The sequence below is a fragment of the Equus caballus genome, chromosome X (assembly GCF_041296265.1).
Source record: "Equus caballus isolate H_3958 breed thoroughbred chromosome X, TB-T2T, whole genome shotgun sequence".
NCBI classification, from domain to species: domain Eukaryota; kingdom Metazoa; phylum Chordata; class Mammalia; order Perissodactyla; family Equidae; genus Equus; species Equus caballus.
In genome coordinates, this window is record NC_091715.1 from 67,749,972 (window position 1) to 67,766,863 (window position 16,892).

The following is a 16,892-nucleotide window of genomic DNA, read 5'->3' on the forward strand; positions in this document are numbered from 1 at the left end:
ACAGAGATAAGAAAACCATCTAAATGTCCAATAATAGGGGATTGTTAAATCAATTTTGGTTATATTCATACAATGGATGTGGTCCTTAACAACTACATTAAAAAAAACTAATGACGCAGAGCACGGAGGATTTTTAGAGCGGTGAAACTATTGTGTATGATACGATAATGATGGATGCATGTTATTATACATTTGTCAAAACTCGTAGAATGTACAACACCAAAAGGGAACTCTCATGTAAACTGTGGGCTTTGAATGATAATGATGAGTCAGTGTAGGTTCACCAAATGTATCACTCTGGTGAGGCATGTTGATAGTCAAGGGAGGCTGTGCATGGTGGGGGGGGGGGGGGGGGCGGAACAGGGAGTATGTGGGAACTCTCTGTACTTACAGCTCAGTTTTTCTGTAAACCTAAAACTGCTCTAAAAAATAAAGTCTGCTAAAAAACTGACACACAAAAATGCTCCTAATATAATGTTACTTTTTTTGGTTTTTTGCAGGGAAAGATTTGCCCTGAGCTAACATCTGTTGCCAGTCTTCCTCTTTTTTTCCCCCCCAAAGCCCCAGTGCATGGTTGTGTATCCTACATGTAAGTCATTCTAGTTCTTCCATGTGAGCTGCCGCCACAGCATGGCAACTGACAGACGGGTGGTGTGTTTCTGCAACCCAGAAACAAAACTAGGCCACTGAAGCAGTGAGCACCGAACTTTAACCACTAGGCCATCAGGGCTGGTTCATATTGCATTTTTTTAAAAAGGAGTTAAAATATGATACTAACTTTGTGGAGAAATTCTATGTACACATATGCATAGAAAAAGACTGGAAGGAAATACTGGAGATAATAATACCTCATAGGGATGCTGTTACAATTAAGTGAGATGTATACTTGCCTGACATATAGCAGGTGTTTAATAGATACTGGTTACTATTATCATAAAAGAAATATATCTGACTTCATGCATGGTCTGGGACTTCACAGCCTGGAGCCTTCATATCCTGAAAATACATGATTTATTTTTTGTCTTCGACTAAGCCAGGAGTGCCCACAGTTGATAGGTTTGCATATGTATCAGCCACAGATGAAAGGCTCTAACATAGAATGGGCTGGTAATGGGGGGATGGAGTGTTAAGTAAGAGTTTTGGCCTGCAATTCAACATTCTTGTTTTCAGCCTTGTTATAGTTATGGCGACGTAGTCTTCCGTTCCGTTCCTTGTTATTCACTGTTTATAAAGCACTCCCAAAGTGCTGTAACCACTATAAGACATGTAAAAACTCAGTCCCTGTCCTCGTAAGAGTTCTTTCATTTTAATTATATATATATTTTTCTGATTACAAAAATTTAAATATTCACTATAACAATTTTGGAAAGCATAGAAAGTCTGAAGAATAAAGCAATAATCACTCATATCCTATTATACCTGGAGATAACCACTGCTCTTTTTGATGTATGTCCTTCCAGTCCTTTTTTTGCATTTTTTTGCAAAATTGGAATTATCTTCTACAATATGTTTGTAACCATCGTAGGCCAATTCATACTGACCCTCTTGTATCCTATTATATCACTAACAATGTTGTATCAAAAGTTGTTTTGTAGGGGTAATGAGTAAAAACTGCAAGTCGTGTAGGTGGAGCGTGCTCAGAAGATGGAAACCTTGTCCTCAGATGATCTCGAGCTGCCTAGGAACCAAAAGTTCCCCAACTACAGAACTTAATGTAAAGAAAAAGTGGAATGGGGAACCTAATAACAAGCGAGGGGTCCCTTGGTTTGTAGCATATCGGACTTATAAGACTGTTACACTTTCACCCTCCAATAAGATTCCACCAAGTTAGCATTTTGTATAACTACTCCCACTCCCAGATCCTTAAAAGTTTGGCCCTGCTTCAGCTCTAGCAGACAGATTTGAACCTTGCCTCCTGTCTGCTTGCTGGTTGGCCACGCAATAAAGCTCGCTCTTCTCTCAAAGGCCAGTGCTGTAGTATTGGCTTCCATTCACATTGGGCAGCTAGCCCTTGCTCAGTAACAAATTTGGCGACCGCAAAGGGACTTCTGGTCTTTTGACTGTCAGCTTGAAGCTTGGTGGCCCCTCAGTGGAGTGCTGGCCCTCATTGTCAGCCTTCACTGGCTGCCTGGACTGCTTTAGTCTAGAGATTCGACTTTTGGGATGCTGCTTCCCCACCAAAGCACCACCAGCTCTTTGGCACTACTTTCTCTTTTGAGAAAAGAAATCACTTCTGGATCAAGACATCTCTGGGTGAGTAACATTAAGAAAGTGACTATCCCTTACCTTGTCTCTCTGGTGTGATCCCCTGGAAATATAAGTTTGACTTGTATTCTAGGGAATCCTGGAGAACTGAGTCCAGAATCTTGGGCCTGGACCTGGGATAATTAGAGACAGGATAAAAGGTTCACTCACGATTTGCTCCTGGTAATCTGGTTCTGAGTTGTCCCGGTTGGTAATCTGGCTAGCATTCCGATCTATGTTATAGGTAGAATTGTATTGTGTATTATTGTGTATTAATGTTGTTTATCTAAATTGAATTGGCTGTTTGGGGACTGGGTTTCTTGGTGACCATAACAAACTCCCTTTAGGAATTAACTTTATGAGGGTCTTCTGACTCCATCCTTTGGGACGTTCCCAGGTGACTAGGGACTTTATGGAGGTGTTGGGGCATCTGTCTGTGACATGTAATGGTCTCATAGGGAACCTCCCCTGCCGAAGAATATACTTTACAGAACCTTCATTGTTCACGGCAAAGCAGTCAGCAGCAGCAGCTCACCCAGGGCTCACTTGCCTGAACTTTGTTGGTGTTGGGACACATACAGGAAACAACTGACCCCTTCGTCATTCTTGGGGGAGTTATTCCTGCAAGCACCACGCTATCAGAATGTAAACACCATCCCCAGAAAGACCTTGTTTGTTGATGCCACCTAGGAAAAAGCCCCCTTAAAATGGGAAATGTAAATGGCATACCTAATTGTAGCCCATTGGGCTGCATTCTTCAAAATCGAGTGATGTTCAGTAATAAGCCCATGAAGAAAAAGAGAATGATTTTCTTTTCTAACATGGCCTGGCCCCAGTACTCATTGGGGTCAAATGAGGTGTGGCCTGAGAACGGGTCTTTGAACTATGATGCCATCTTGCAATTAGACCTATTCTGTAAAAGAGAAGAGATCCCCTATGTGCAATCTTTTATGTCTTTATATCAAAATCAGAATTTGCAAAAGAGATGTAAGATCCTGATTCAGAGGGAGGATCCGCAGAGAAAACCTGTCTTTCCAGAATCAAAATCAGAGGACGACCCTGTCCTTCCTCATTTGCTATCTCCTGTAGCGCCTCCGCCATATGCTGGGAGCATGGTTGGAGAGGACCAAGAAGGGCACAATGAACCCCTTGAAGCTTCTGGCTCAGCTTTGTGCCCCCCTTTACCCTATAGGCTGAAAGGAATGGTCTCCCCTTCTCATAGCTGTCATGCGGAATGTTCCACCCCAGGAAGGGCAATTCCTTTTAAGGCAAGTCCCTGCGGGTCTCAATGACCAAGGCCAGCCCAGAGGGTTTTTGTATGTACATTCCCCCTTTTTGACTTAGGACTTATACAATTGGAAAAACAGCATGCCTGCCTACCGAGATGATCCCCAAAAGATGGAAAGTTTATTTATGTCCATCTTTGCTGCCCATAATCACAACTGGAGTGATATTCAGGCCCTCATGAATGCCCTCTTCACTCCAGAGGAACGTGGGATGGTAATGGACAAGGCTCATCAGGAGGCTTAGAGACTTCGTGAGTTACAAACTAACAATCCAATCAGTGTTCCAGCAGTACAGGCCATATCCGGGGTTGAGCCAGGCTGGGACCCCAATGACCCTGGAGGTCAGGCACGGTTAAATCATTACAAAGCATGCTTAATAACTGGGATGCAGGAGGGCGTCCCAAAACTGGAGAGCCTAAATAAGGTCCAGGGGGTATAACAGGGACCAAAAGAAAACACTTAGACCTTCCTAGAGAGAGTCTTTGAGGCTTACACAAAGTACACTGATATTGACCTGAAACATCCAGATAACATGAGGCTAATCAATGACTTTTATTAGCCAAAGTACCCCTGACATAAGGAAAAAATTACAAAGACTGGAAGGGGGATTAGGGATGCCCATGTCTCAGCTTGTTGAGATTGCCTTTAAAAATGTTTAACAGCTGAGACCAGATACAAGAAAAACAGAAACAATGGGAAATGCAACAACAGGCTGCCCTGCGTTCCACAGCAATTAGTGGCAATCAACCAGAATCACAACCACCTGCAGGAAGAGGCGGAAAACCATGGATAAGACCCCCAGGGCCCTCTTCTTCCAATCGTCCTGGGTACCTGACTCTGGGACCTGGGCAATGCACCTATTGTAAACAGGAAGACCATTGGAAAAGGAAATGTCCCAACCATTCTCGGAAGTTGAGAGAGGAAACCAGTGTGCCTGACCAGATGCCCCAATTTACAGATAGTGACCAAGAATAATGGAACCCCAGGGGCTCCTCTAAATTCTGCTAGCATTATTGACATTTACCCAAAGGAACCCTGGGTGACAATTGCCATGGGAAGAAAACTTATAGACTTTCTAATTCATACAAGAGCTACTTATTCTGTTCTAAACCCCAGACAGGCCCCCTTTCCCTCAAGACCACATCCATTACTGGTCTATCTGGGGAAGTCTCTCATAAACCTTTCCTACAGCCCCTTGAGTGTCACACAGGGAAAACATAGCTTTCTGTATATGTCCAACTGTCCATTCCATTGTTGGGACGAGATGTACTAACAAAGTTAAATGCCCAATTGACTTTTTCGCCAGAGAAAGTAGATATTAAAGTCCTCCCAGAACACGCCTGCATCCTCCAAGCTGTGCTGTTGCAATTGGAAGACGAGCCTCGATTAGAGTGCCCTGAAGAAGTTCTATGAAAGGTAAGAGCGGTTGTTTGGGCTGACAGGAGGCCAGAAGGGCCAAGATGGCTGATCCAGTAATGGTAAAACCCTGCCCAGGCACCAAGATTTCAAATTTGAAACAATACCCTTTAAAGAAGCATGCGAAAGAAGGTATAAAGCCCCTGATAGCTACCTTTCTTAAATGCCAATTAATCCGACCATGTCAATCCCCATATAACACTCCCATCCTTCCCATACAAAAACCCAGGACCAGAGACTATCGTTTTATACAGGATTTGAAAGCCATTAACGAAATTGTAGAGGATATACATCCGATGGTGCTGAATCCTTATACTCTGCTTACAACTTTATCTGGAGACTTTTGCTGGTTTACAGTTCTAGACTTAAAAGATACCTTTTTCTGCGTACTCCTAACCCCTGCGTCTCAGGAACTATTTGCCTTTGAATGGGACAATCCAGAGACTAGTGTAAAACAATATTGCTGGATGGTACTCCCACAAGGATTCAAAAATGCCCCCACCATCTTTGGGGAAGACCTAGCCAAGGACTTAAGGGATCTCCAGTTAAATGAGGGAGTCTTACTCCAATATGTAGATGGCATACTGATTGCCAGTGAAACTAAGGAAGCTTCAGACCAAAACACAATCCTTACTTTAAACTTTCTGGCAGAACAGGGATATAGAGTCTTCAAGGGGAAGGCACAAATTTTTCAACCAACTGTAAAATATTTAGGATTTGAGTTATCAAGAAGACAAAGAAACTTATTACTGGACCAAAGGGAGGCACTTGCTAGGGTGGCTGTCCTCACCACCAGAAGACAATAGCAAGGATCTTTAGAAATGGCTGGGTTTTGTCATATTTGGATTCCTAATTTTGGACTTACGGCCAAACCCGTATATGAAGCTCTTAAAGGAAATGACTATGAGCCATTAGACTGGACTACAGAATGCCGTAGGGCATTTCATACCATCAAGGAGAAACTTTTAACAGCCCCAGCACTTGGTCTCCTGGACATTAAAAAGCCATTAGCCCCAGCACTTGGTCTCCTGGACATTAAAAAGCCATTTGATCTTTTTGTGCGTGAAAGACAAGGAGTAAATCTTGGAGTGCTAACTGAGAATTTAGGTGCCGCCAGAAGGCCAGTAGCTTATTCTTTTAAATATTTTTTTAGGGGCTGGCCCCGTGGCTGAGTGGTTAAGTTCACGCGCTCCGCTGCAGGCGACCCAGTGTTTCGTTGGTTCGAATCCTGGGCGCGGACATGGCACTGCTCATCAAACCACGCTGAGGCAGCGTCCCACATGCCACAACTAGAAGGACCCACAACAAAGAATATACCACTATGTACTGGGGGGCTTTGGGGAGAAAAAGGAAAAAAATAAAAAAGAAATCTAAATATTTTTTTAAGATTGCCACCTGAGCTAACACCTGTTGCCAGTCTTCTTTTTTCTTCTTCTTCTTCCCCAAGCTCCCACCCCATACATAGTTGTATATTCTAGTTGTAGGTCCCTCTGGTTGTGCTATGTGGGACGCCACCTCAGCATGGCCTGATGAGCGGTGCCATGTCCGCGCCCAGGATCCGAACCGGTGAAACCCTGGGCCGCCAAAGGGGAGCACATGAACCTAACCACTCGGCCATGGGGCCGGCCCCCCAGTAGCTTATTTTTCAAAACAATTGGACATTGTAACTCAGGGGTGGCCAGGTTGCCTCTGGGCTGTGGCCACAACCTGTGACCTTTTATAAGAGGCTGAAAAATTTACCCTGGGCCAGCCTACTATTGTGCACACTCCAAATTGTGTGCTACCTCTACTTGAACAAAAAGGTGGATATTGGCTTACTTTAGGAAGATTGGGCAAATATCAGGCCACACTACTGGATAACCCAAATGTAAAATTAAAGGCGGTATCTACCCTAAACCTGGCCACCCTGCTCCCCAGGACGACAGGAGAACCTGTCTACTATTGTATACAAATAATTGAAGAGGTTTATTCTAGCAGAACTGACCTGACTGATCAGCCTTTGGAAAATCCAGACATGGAAATGTTTACTGACGAGAGCAGTTTCATGCATCATGGACTCTGGAAAGCCAGGTATGCAATAGTAACTCATCAGGAGGTCCTAGAAGCGAAAGCCCTCCCTCCAGGTACGTCTGCCCAGAAGGGAGAGCTCATAGCCCTAACAAGAGCCCTGTATCTTGGAGCTAAGAAAAAGGCAGCCATTTATATAGATTCTAAGTATGCCTTCTCTGTCATGCATGCACATGGGGCCATATGGAAAGAGAGAGGTCTGTTAACATCAGGAAGGAAAGAGATTAAACATGCAGAAGAGATACTGGCCTTATTAGAAGCTGTTATGATGTCAGAAGAAGTAGCCATAGTATATTGCCCAGGCCACCAAAAGACTGACAGTTATATAGCCAAAGGAAATAATTTCCCAATCAGGCTGCACAACGGGCAGCCAGAACCAAAACCACAATTCCTAAGGCCCTAGCACTCATTCCTAGTGTGGATCTGTCCCTGTTTAAGCCTCAGTATTCAGAAGTAGATCTAGACAGAGCAGATGAATGGGGATTTCGTGCTGACTCTCGAGACTTAGATGGTGATCAGTACCAAACAACCAAAGAAGGCTGGGTTTATAATGAACAGGGACTAGTGCTTATCCATGAGCATTTAATAGAAGGAATTATTACTCACCTACATCAAGCAACCCATTATGGGAGAGATGCAACTTATCATTGGTAACAAAAATTTGTTGTTGGTCCACAAATGCGAAGGACTATCCAAAAGGTAATACAAAATTGCCTGATTTGCACCAGAAACAATCACCATACTGGGCCACCTCCATTAATAAAAGGGGTACAAACCCAAGGGATAGAACCAGGAGATGATTGGCAAATTGACTTTACTGTTATGCCAAGAGCCATAGGAAGTTATAGGTATTTGTGGACACTTTCACAGGATGGGTTGATGCTTTTGCATGCAGGATGGAAAAGGCTTCCAAAGTTACAAAGGCCTTACTAAAAGAAGTCATCCCTCGTTTTGGGCTGCCTCTTTCAATTAAAAGTGACAATGGAGGAGCTTTCATAGCCAAGGGAACACAAGCGATGTCTGGGGCCCTTGGAATACAATGGAAGTTGCATCCTTCATAGAGACCTCAGTCTACAGGAAAGACTGAAAAGATGAACCATACCTTAAAGAAAACAATTGCCAAAATATGTCAGGAAACCAATTTAACATGGGATAAGGTCTTGCCAGTTGCCACACTTAGGGTAAGAGTAGCCTCTAGAAGTAGGCTTCAACTGAGCCCCTATGAAATATTATATTGGAGACCCTTCCTTAAGACTAAGTATTCTTGCAGTCTTGAAAATGGTCATATTGTAAAAGAATTGGATGCTTTAAAATGTGTACAGTCTCTAGGTGCTACTTTATCTGCTATACATAAATATGCTTCTAGCCAATTAATGTTTCCTACAGACATTCCCCTGCACTGTATAAGTCTGGGTGATTGGGTCCTCCTCAAGGCTTGGAAGAATCCACACCATGAGGATCAACTACAATCTAAGTGGAATGGACCCTATGAAGTCCTTCTGGTTACATACTCTTCAGTTAAATTAAAAGGAGTTACACCTTGTATGCATCGCTCGTGAGTAAAAATTATACCCATTTCTAGTCAGGATTTCCCTCATCCCCTTTATCATTACCATACAGGTCACGCCCTTCACGGACAACAGGAGGCAGAAGGACAAAATCATCCAAATACTAGATGGCCATGGAGGCCTAAGGCTGACTTTTCCACCCAAGAGTGTTCTTGTGAACCTTTAACTGATCTAAAGTTACTTTCAGAAACAAGAGAAAACAAATGATACAACTGAGGGGACTCTTGAATCTCCAGATAAATAATAAGCTATTCCTGTTCCTGTTACCAGCCTCTGCCTGATCCGGTGAGAGGCCAGAAGCAGCCAACAGCTGAAGGAGACAGCTTAACCCAAGATCCTGGGAGAGGCCTATATAAAATGTCCCCTACCTTCCTTTGCTGTGTTCTTTTGTTTGCCCTAGCCTCTCAGGCTTGGAAAGGTGATTCCTTAATAAGAATTTCACAGGCTCTTTCAAAATCTGGAAACCTTACTGACTGTTAGATCTGCCACCCAAAACCCTGCTCAGCACCTGATCATAATGACCCTATAATAATGCCAGTAACCAATTTCTCAAGTGTGCCCAATTTCACAATGACCCATGACAAAAAACCTTTAGAAGTAACTTATAGGGTCAGGTTGATCGACAGATCTCCTGTCCCCTGTTTTTTCTTTCTTTTTTTTAAAAGATTTTATTTTTTTCCTTTTTCTCCCCAGAGCCCCCCGGTACATAGTTGAATATTCTTCGTTGTGGGTCCTTCTAGTTGTGGCATGTGGGATGCCGCCTCAGCGTGGTTTGATGAGCAGTGCCATGTCTGCGCCCAGGATTCGAACCAACAAAACACTGGGCTGCCTGCAGCGGAGCGTGCGAACTTAACCACTCGGCCAGGGGGCCAGCCCCTGTTTTCTCTTAACTGAGCCTAAATTTGGTCCTCTTCCTGTGTCCTCAGATCAAAAGAACGACCCTGATGACTACTATTGTCTAGGTGCCTTTTGGTTAGGATATTGTAAAAACTGTACCTATTTTTCCCAGCCTGTGTCCCTCCCATATCTAATATCTAAGTGTTTCAACCAAACTGACAAAAATCGAAACACTCCACTATGTATAAATATAAGACAAGAAAAAACATATTTTCAAGGGGCACCCACACCTCTGCCTATGTGCAGATTAAATGATTCCTCCAGGATGCTGCTGCACACTGACCCCTGGCTAGACCGTGTCCTAGATAAAATCCCCAAAAATGGAAGCCTAAATTTTAACAATATGTCCAGCATCCTATGTGCCCCCTTAGGGTACACCTTTGTCTGTGGGTCCAAACAGCAACCCTGGGCCTATAAATGCCTTGATAGCTGGTGCACAGGAGGTACTTGTCTATTTGGATACTTAGGCACTCCTTTCTCTGTACATAACTCAAGCAAAGCCTGGCATTGGACTAGTTCCTTTAAACATTTTGCTAGAACTAAAAGATCTATATTAGATGGAAATTTAATCTGGGGAATGCCTGACAAATACTTGCCTGGAGGTCATCCCGATTCTGCTGGATGTTTCTTTGGACAAACTCTATTGCCCTGGTGGGGACTGGCAGCTCAAGAACGTATGATTAGAAATCTCTCTCTCACCTTAGGAATGTTAGCCAGAGAAACGGTCCAAGCCTTAGCCACCCAGTAAAAAGTATTAGATTCCTTGGCTAAAGTAGTATTAGATAACCAGGTTGCTCTAGATTACATCCTAGCTGAGCAAGGAGGTGTTTGCGCCATAGCAAACTCTTCCTGTTGCATCTATATTAATACCTCTTCAGAGGTTAAAACTCATATAGATAAAATTAGACAACAGGCAACCTGGCTCCAACAAGTGTCACCCTAAGAACCTGGGTTTAATCTCATAAGAAATATCTTCTCATGGATCCCAGCAGGAATAAGGTCTATACTGGAAGGGTTACTTAAGTTGGGTATTGTTATTTTGTGTTTGTTAGGACTCATATTCCTTCTTGTCAAATTCTGTATTTGCTGTATGTCTTGTATTCTTAAACCCACACCCTCAAAGCATATGAGGATCATTCAATATAAAGTCCCGGACTCTGGGACCCCCAGATATTTGCAATTAAATGAGAAACAATTTCATTCTTCAAAGCCTAAATCTGCACCCCTAACCAGCAGGAAGTAGCTAGAACAGTTGCTGTCCCTAATCCCTCAAGAACAAGGAATGGACAAAGAAAAGGGGGGATTTGTAACTATCATAGGCCAATTTGTACTGGCCTTCTTGTATCCTGTTGTATCAATGACAATGTTATATCAAAAGTTGTTCGACAGGGGTAACGAGCAAAAACTGTAAATCATGTAGCTGGAGCATGCTCAGAAGATGGAAACCTTGTCTTCAGATGACCTCGAGCTGCCTAGGAACCAAAACTTCCCCAACTACAGAACTCAATATAAAGAAAAAGAAGAATGAGGAACCTAATAAGAAGTGAGGGGTCCCTTGATGTGTAGCACATCAGACTTACAAGACTGTTACAGTTCCACCCTCCAATCAGATTCCACCAAGTTAGCATTTTGTATAACCACTCCCACTCCCAGCTCCTTAAATTCTGTCCTCACTTCAGCTCTGGGAGACAGAGTTGAGCCTTGCCTCCTGTCTCCTTGCTAGTCAGCCATGTAATAAAGCTTGCTCTTCTCTCAAAAGCCAGTGCTGCAGTATTAGCTTCTATGCACGTCAGGCAGTGAGCGTTCGCCCAGTAACGTGTTCTACAACATAACTGTAATGGCTCTAAGTTATTGCATCATTTGGACATACCATGCTTTATTTAACTAAGTACTGCTGGATGTCAAACTTTTATTTTTTCACCACAGGCAAGGCTACATATAACTTGATCAAACAAATGGAGGTACTATTTGGCAGTCATTTGATTAGAACGAGGTTCACTCTTTAGAACCAGTTCTTGAAACACATGGATTCTTATTTAATGTTTTATACCATTCTAAAATGCCCTGAAATGAAGAAAAGGAACTCTGTATTTAGGGAGATGTTGGGAAAATACTAACCTGTGAGCTCCTCAGCGATAGGGACCAGTTCTTACTCATCTCTATCTCTAGCATCTAGAATAGTCCCTGATAGATACTCAGTAAATGTTTATTGGGTGACTTGATGGACAAATGAATAAAGGAGAGAGAAGGGAAAAAAGCCCCAGTGAACTCAAATTGTAGTAATATTTCTATAAGACTTAATAAGGAAAGAGAGAAGAGTGAAACAATAGGGGAGCAAAGGCAGGCAGGCAAAGATAAGAAATCTTCATCTTTATCTTTAAAAAGAAAAATAACTGTAATGTAGTGAAAAGTCACCTATTCCTCCTTATCAGCAAGTCCAGTGGTGGCAGTCTGACTTAATAGTGTAATTCTAACTATACTTCACTCTTTAATATTCACTCTCTCCTGTCCAAACATCTCTCCGAACTTTGGAGGCAACATATCCCAATTAACTCTACAGGAGATCAACTGACTTTGTGAGACACACATAGGTCTATGTCAGTCCCAAGGTCTCTACAGGACTTTCTTCTATGGCACTGTCCCTTGGGAAATAAACTTAGGTTCATATTACTTCTTTGAGTCCCACTTCTTTTTACAAATAAGAGCTTTATTGAGATAGAATTAATATACTACACAATTTGCCCATTTAAAGTGTACAATTCAATGGATTTTAGTATATTCACAGTTATGTGCAACCATTGTCACAGTTGATTTTACAAACTTTTCATTTAAAAAAGAAACCCTGTACCCTTTAGCTATCTTCCCCCATCTCCCCATCCTCTACAGCCCTATGCAAGCACTACTTTACTTTCTGTCTCCATAGATTCACCTATTCTGGACATTTCATATGAATGGAATCATATAATATGTGGTCTTTTGTGACTGGCTGTTTTCATTTAGCATAATGATTTCAAGGTCCATCCATTTGTAGCGTGTATCAGTACTTCATTCTTTTTATGGCTAAATAATATCCCATTGTATGGATATACCATATTTTTTAAACTATTCATCAGTTGCTGTACCTTTTGCCTATTATGAATAATGCTGCTATAAACATTCGTATATACATTTTTTTGTGTGAACATGTGTTTTCAGTTCTCTTGTGTAGATAACCAGGAGTGGAATTTCTGGATCATATGCTAACTTCATGTCTAATTGTTTGATGAACTGCCAGACTGTCTTCCAAAGTACCTACACTATTTTATATTCCCACCAGCAGAGTTCTAGTTTCTCCACATCCTTGCTAACACTTATCTGATTAATCAAAGTCCATTTATTTAGATCTTCTTGAATTTATTTCAACAATGTTTTGTAGTTTTCCAAGTATGTTTTACGTTTCTTTTGTTAAATTTGTCCCTAAGCATTTTGTTCTTTTTTTTTTTAAAGATTGGCACCTGAGCTAACAACTGTTGCCAATCTTTTTTTTTTTTTTTAATTTATGTTTTCTTCTCTCCAAAGCCCCTCAGTACATAGTGGTATATTCTAGTTGTGATGTGCCTCTGGTTGTGCAATGTGGGACGCCACCTCAGCATGGCCTGACGAGCGGTGCCATGTCTGTGCCTAGGATTCGAACCAGCAAAACCCTGGGCTGCCAAAGGGGAGTGTGCGAACTTTACTCGGCCACGGAGCCGGCCCCCCATTTTATTCTTTTTCATGTTATTGTAAATGGAGTTGTTTCTTAATTTCATTTTCTAATTGTTCATTGCAAATGTATAGAAATACAATTGACTTCTGTATATCGATCTTGTATCCTGCAACCCTGCCAAACTCGTTTATTAGTTCTAATATATTTTTTAGTGGATTCCTTAGGATTTTCTATATACAAGATCATGCCATCTGCAAATAAAGATAGTTTTACTTCTTCCTTTACATTTTGAATACTTTTATTTCTTTTTCTTGTCAATTGCTCTGGCTAGAACCTCTAGTACAATGTTGAATACAGGTGGCATCCACTTACTGTCCTTTAGACAGAGTCTTGCAAACTAGGCTGTTCACTTTTTCCTGATTGATGTTGCCTGTTTATCTAGTTACTTGATAATTTATTGAGGACATAAATCTTTAGTACTGATAAACCCCATATTATTATATTCAGTATCTTGAAAGTATTCAATAAATATTATGTGATTGATAACGATAATTGACCTCTCAGAGCCTCGCTTGGATCCTTCTTCTCTGTTGCTTGGCTGGCTCCTCTCACCTTGAACTCAACTTGACCAAAACTGCACTGATTGACTTTCCCCCCAGTGGTCCTCTGCCTCCTCTATTTCCTGTCCTGGCTAGTGGCACAACCAGACAACCAGGCACCCAAAACAGAAACCTGGGAATCATTCTAGTCTTCTACTGCTTACCCCCTACATTTAATTGGTTGTTAAGTCCCTTTGATCCTACCTTCTAAATATTTGGATTTGGTTTCCTCTTCTCTATCCCTACAACTACTGTCTTAGTTCAGGCCTTCCTCATCTGTCATTTGAAATTATTATTATTGTATTCTAACTGGTGTCCCCATCTCCTAGCTTATCTCCTCCAATCTTCTCTACAAACTGTTGCCAGGATGATTGTGGTAAGCTGAATAATGACCCCCCAAAAGATGTCCATGTCCTAATTCCCGGAGCCTGTGAATGTTACCTTATATGGAAAAAAAAAAAGTAGAACTTTGCATATGTGATTAAGAATCTTTTTTTTTTTTTTGAGGAAGATCAGCCCTGAGCTAACATCTGCCGCCAATCCTCCTCTTTTTGCTGAGGAAGACTGGCCTTGAGCTAACATCCGTGCCCATCTTCCTCTACTTTACTTGTGGGATGCCTACCACAACATGGCTTGCCAAGCTGTGCCCTGTCCGCACCCAGGATCTGAAGCGGCAAACCCCAGGCCGCCAAAGCAGAACGTGTGCACTTAACCGCTGTGCTACCGGGCCAGCCCTTAAGTTAAGAATCTTAAAATGGGGAGATTATCCAGGTGGACCCTAAATGCAATGACAAGGGTTCTTATAAGAGAGAGGCAGAGGGAGATTTGACACACAGAGAAGAGGAAAAGGCCATGTGACCACGGAGGCAGAAACTGGAGTGATGCAGACACAAAGTAAGGAATGCCAGCAGCCACCAGAAGCTGGAAGAGACAAGAAACAGGGTCCGCTAGAGCCTCCTGAGGGATCCTGGCCCTGCTAGCACCTTGATTTTATCTCAGTGATACTGATTTCAGACTTCTGGCTTCAAGAACTGTGAGAGAATAAGTTTCTGTTGTTTTAGCCACCAAGTTTGTGGTAATTTTTTACAGCAGCCTCAGGAAACTAATACAGTGATCTTTCTGAAGTTCAAAACTATCATACATGGGAAAAAATTATTCTCTTTGTCTCTCTCAGTCTCTTTCTCTCTCACTCTCACTCTCTCTATATATCTGAACACACAAACGTGTATATCTGTGATAGATAGTCTGGAAGAAAATATATCAAAATGTTAACAGTTATTTCTACATAGTGGGATTATGATGATTTTTATACTTCTGTGTATTTTCGAATTTTCCCCTCAATAAACATATATTACTTTTATGATCAGAAAAAAAACCATGTTTTTTTTAAAAAACCTCAATGTCTCCCCATCACCTACAGATGAAAGTACAAACTTCTAAGCATGGCACAGGCCCTTAATTATTTGGCCTATGTCCATCTCTCTAGCCTAATTTCCTTTCACTCAGCCTCCCCACTTCTCTTCAGTCATGACAAATTACCTAAAACATAGGTCATTCTGCCTCTGACCCTTTGCACATTGTTCTCTCCGACTTCAACCTCTTGGTTAAGACCCGATTCAAAGGTCTTCTTTCCTGTGAAGCCATTCCTGCTCCACTCAAGCAGAGCTGTGCTGCCTTTGGGTTACTTTACCTCTAATATGCTGCAATTACTTTATTTGCCTATAGTATTGCAATTATTTGTTTATATTAACATTTCTCTGCTTATGTTGTGATTACCTTGAGAAGATACACAAATGTACAAAAATTTTTCTTTCAATTTGCTACTTTGGTTTTCCAATGTAAACAGTTATTGTGATTAAGTACAAATTCATTAAAATATTATTGAATCTATAGTAGCTTTTTTGTAACTATGTATTTTTTAACTCAACAGATAGAAAAAACCATCACGTGGGAGTCTATAAAATATTTGATATTTAAAAAGTCCTCCTAGGGGCTGGTCTGGTGGTATAATGGTTAAGTTCTCACACTCCGCTTCGGCGGCCCGGCGTTCACAGGTTTGGATCCCGGGCACGGACCTACACACTGCTCAACAAGTCATGCTGTGGTGGCATCCCACATACAAAATAGAGGAAGATTGGCATAGATGATAGCTCAGGGACAATCTTCCTCACCAAAAATAAAAATGCCTCATAGATCTTTATGCATTTATATGGAAAGATAGCTAAAGTTTTTGGTTTTTTTTTTGAGGAAGATTAGCCCTGAGCTAACTGCTGCCAATCCTCCTCTTTTTGCTGAGGAAGACTGGCCCTGAGGTAACATCCGTGCCCATCTTCCTCTATGTTATATGTGGGACGCCTGCCACAGCATGGCTTGCCAAGTGGTGCCATGTCCGCACCCGGGATCCGAACCGGTGAACCCCGGCCTGCCAAAGCAGAACGTGTGCACTTAACCATTGTGCCACTGGGCTATCTCCAATTAAAGTATTTTTTAAGTGGGAAAGTCATGACTCAGAAAAGTATGTATAGCTTAATTGTACATGTACAAAAAAAGTATAAATGGGGCCAGCCCGTTGGCATGGTGGGCTTGAGTTTGTGTGCTCCACTTCAGCGGCCCAGGGTTTGCAGATTTGGATCCTGGACATGGACTTACACACCACTCATTAAGCCATGCTGTGGCGGCATCCCACGTGCAAAATAGAGGAAGATTGGCACAGATGTTAGCTCAGCCACAATCTTCCTCAAGCAAAAAGAGGAGGATTGGCAACAGACGTTAGCTCAGGGCCAATCTTCCACACCAAAAAACAAAAGTATAAACATTTCTCTTTGACCAGGACAGCACAAACACAGAGAATAGAAATGCAAGAAAGTGGTCCTAATTGTAACCATTGACATGAGCAGAGGGAGAGACATTTGTCTTTATACTCTTGGGTATTGTTTGATTTTTTTTTTCCATGAGCAGGAAAAAAAAAGTCTTTTTCAGAATAGAGGTAATATTTCTTTTTTCATAATAGAGGTGTTATTTATTCTCAAAAAGTTTGAGAACCATTGGTCTAGGTATGTCCAGTATGGTAGCCATTAGCCATATGTGACTATTTAAATTTTAGCTAATTAAAATGAAATAGAATTAATAA

The 16,892-nt window shown here is 41.9% G+C and overlaps 1 long non-coding RNA gene across 2 annotated transcripts in view; it reads left to right on the top strand.

Moving 5' to 3' along the window:
• Positions 1 to 12,648, top strand: part of LOC111771543 (uncharacterized) — a 14,090-nt gene extending 1,442 nt beyond the window's left edge. Inside the window, exons 2-6 of one of the 2 annotated variants that reach the window (XR_011435118.1) lie at positions 501 to 2,253; positions 4,837 to 4,946; positions 6,921 to 7,016; positions 8,400 to 8,568; positions 9,275 to 12,648. This is a non-coding gene — a long non-coding RNA (uncharacterized lncRNA). The remainder of the gene's footprint in view (positions 1 to 500; positions 2,254 to 4,836; positions 4,947 to 6,920; positions 7,017 to 8,399; positions 8,569 to 9,274) is intronic. The other variant, XR_002805417.2, reaches the window with a different exon arrangement.
• Positions 12,649 to 16,892: the final 4,244 nt, after the last annotated feature.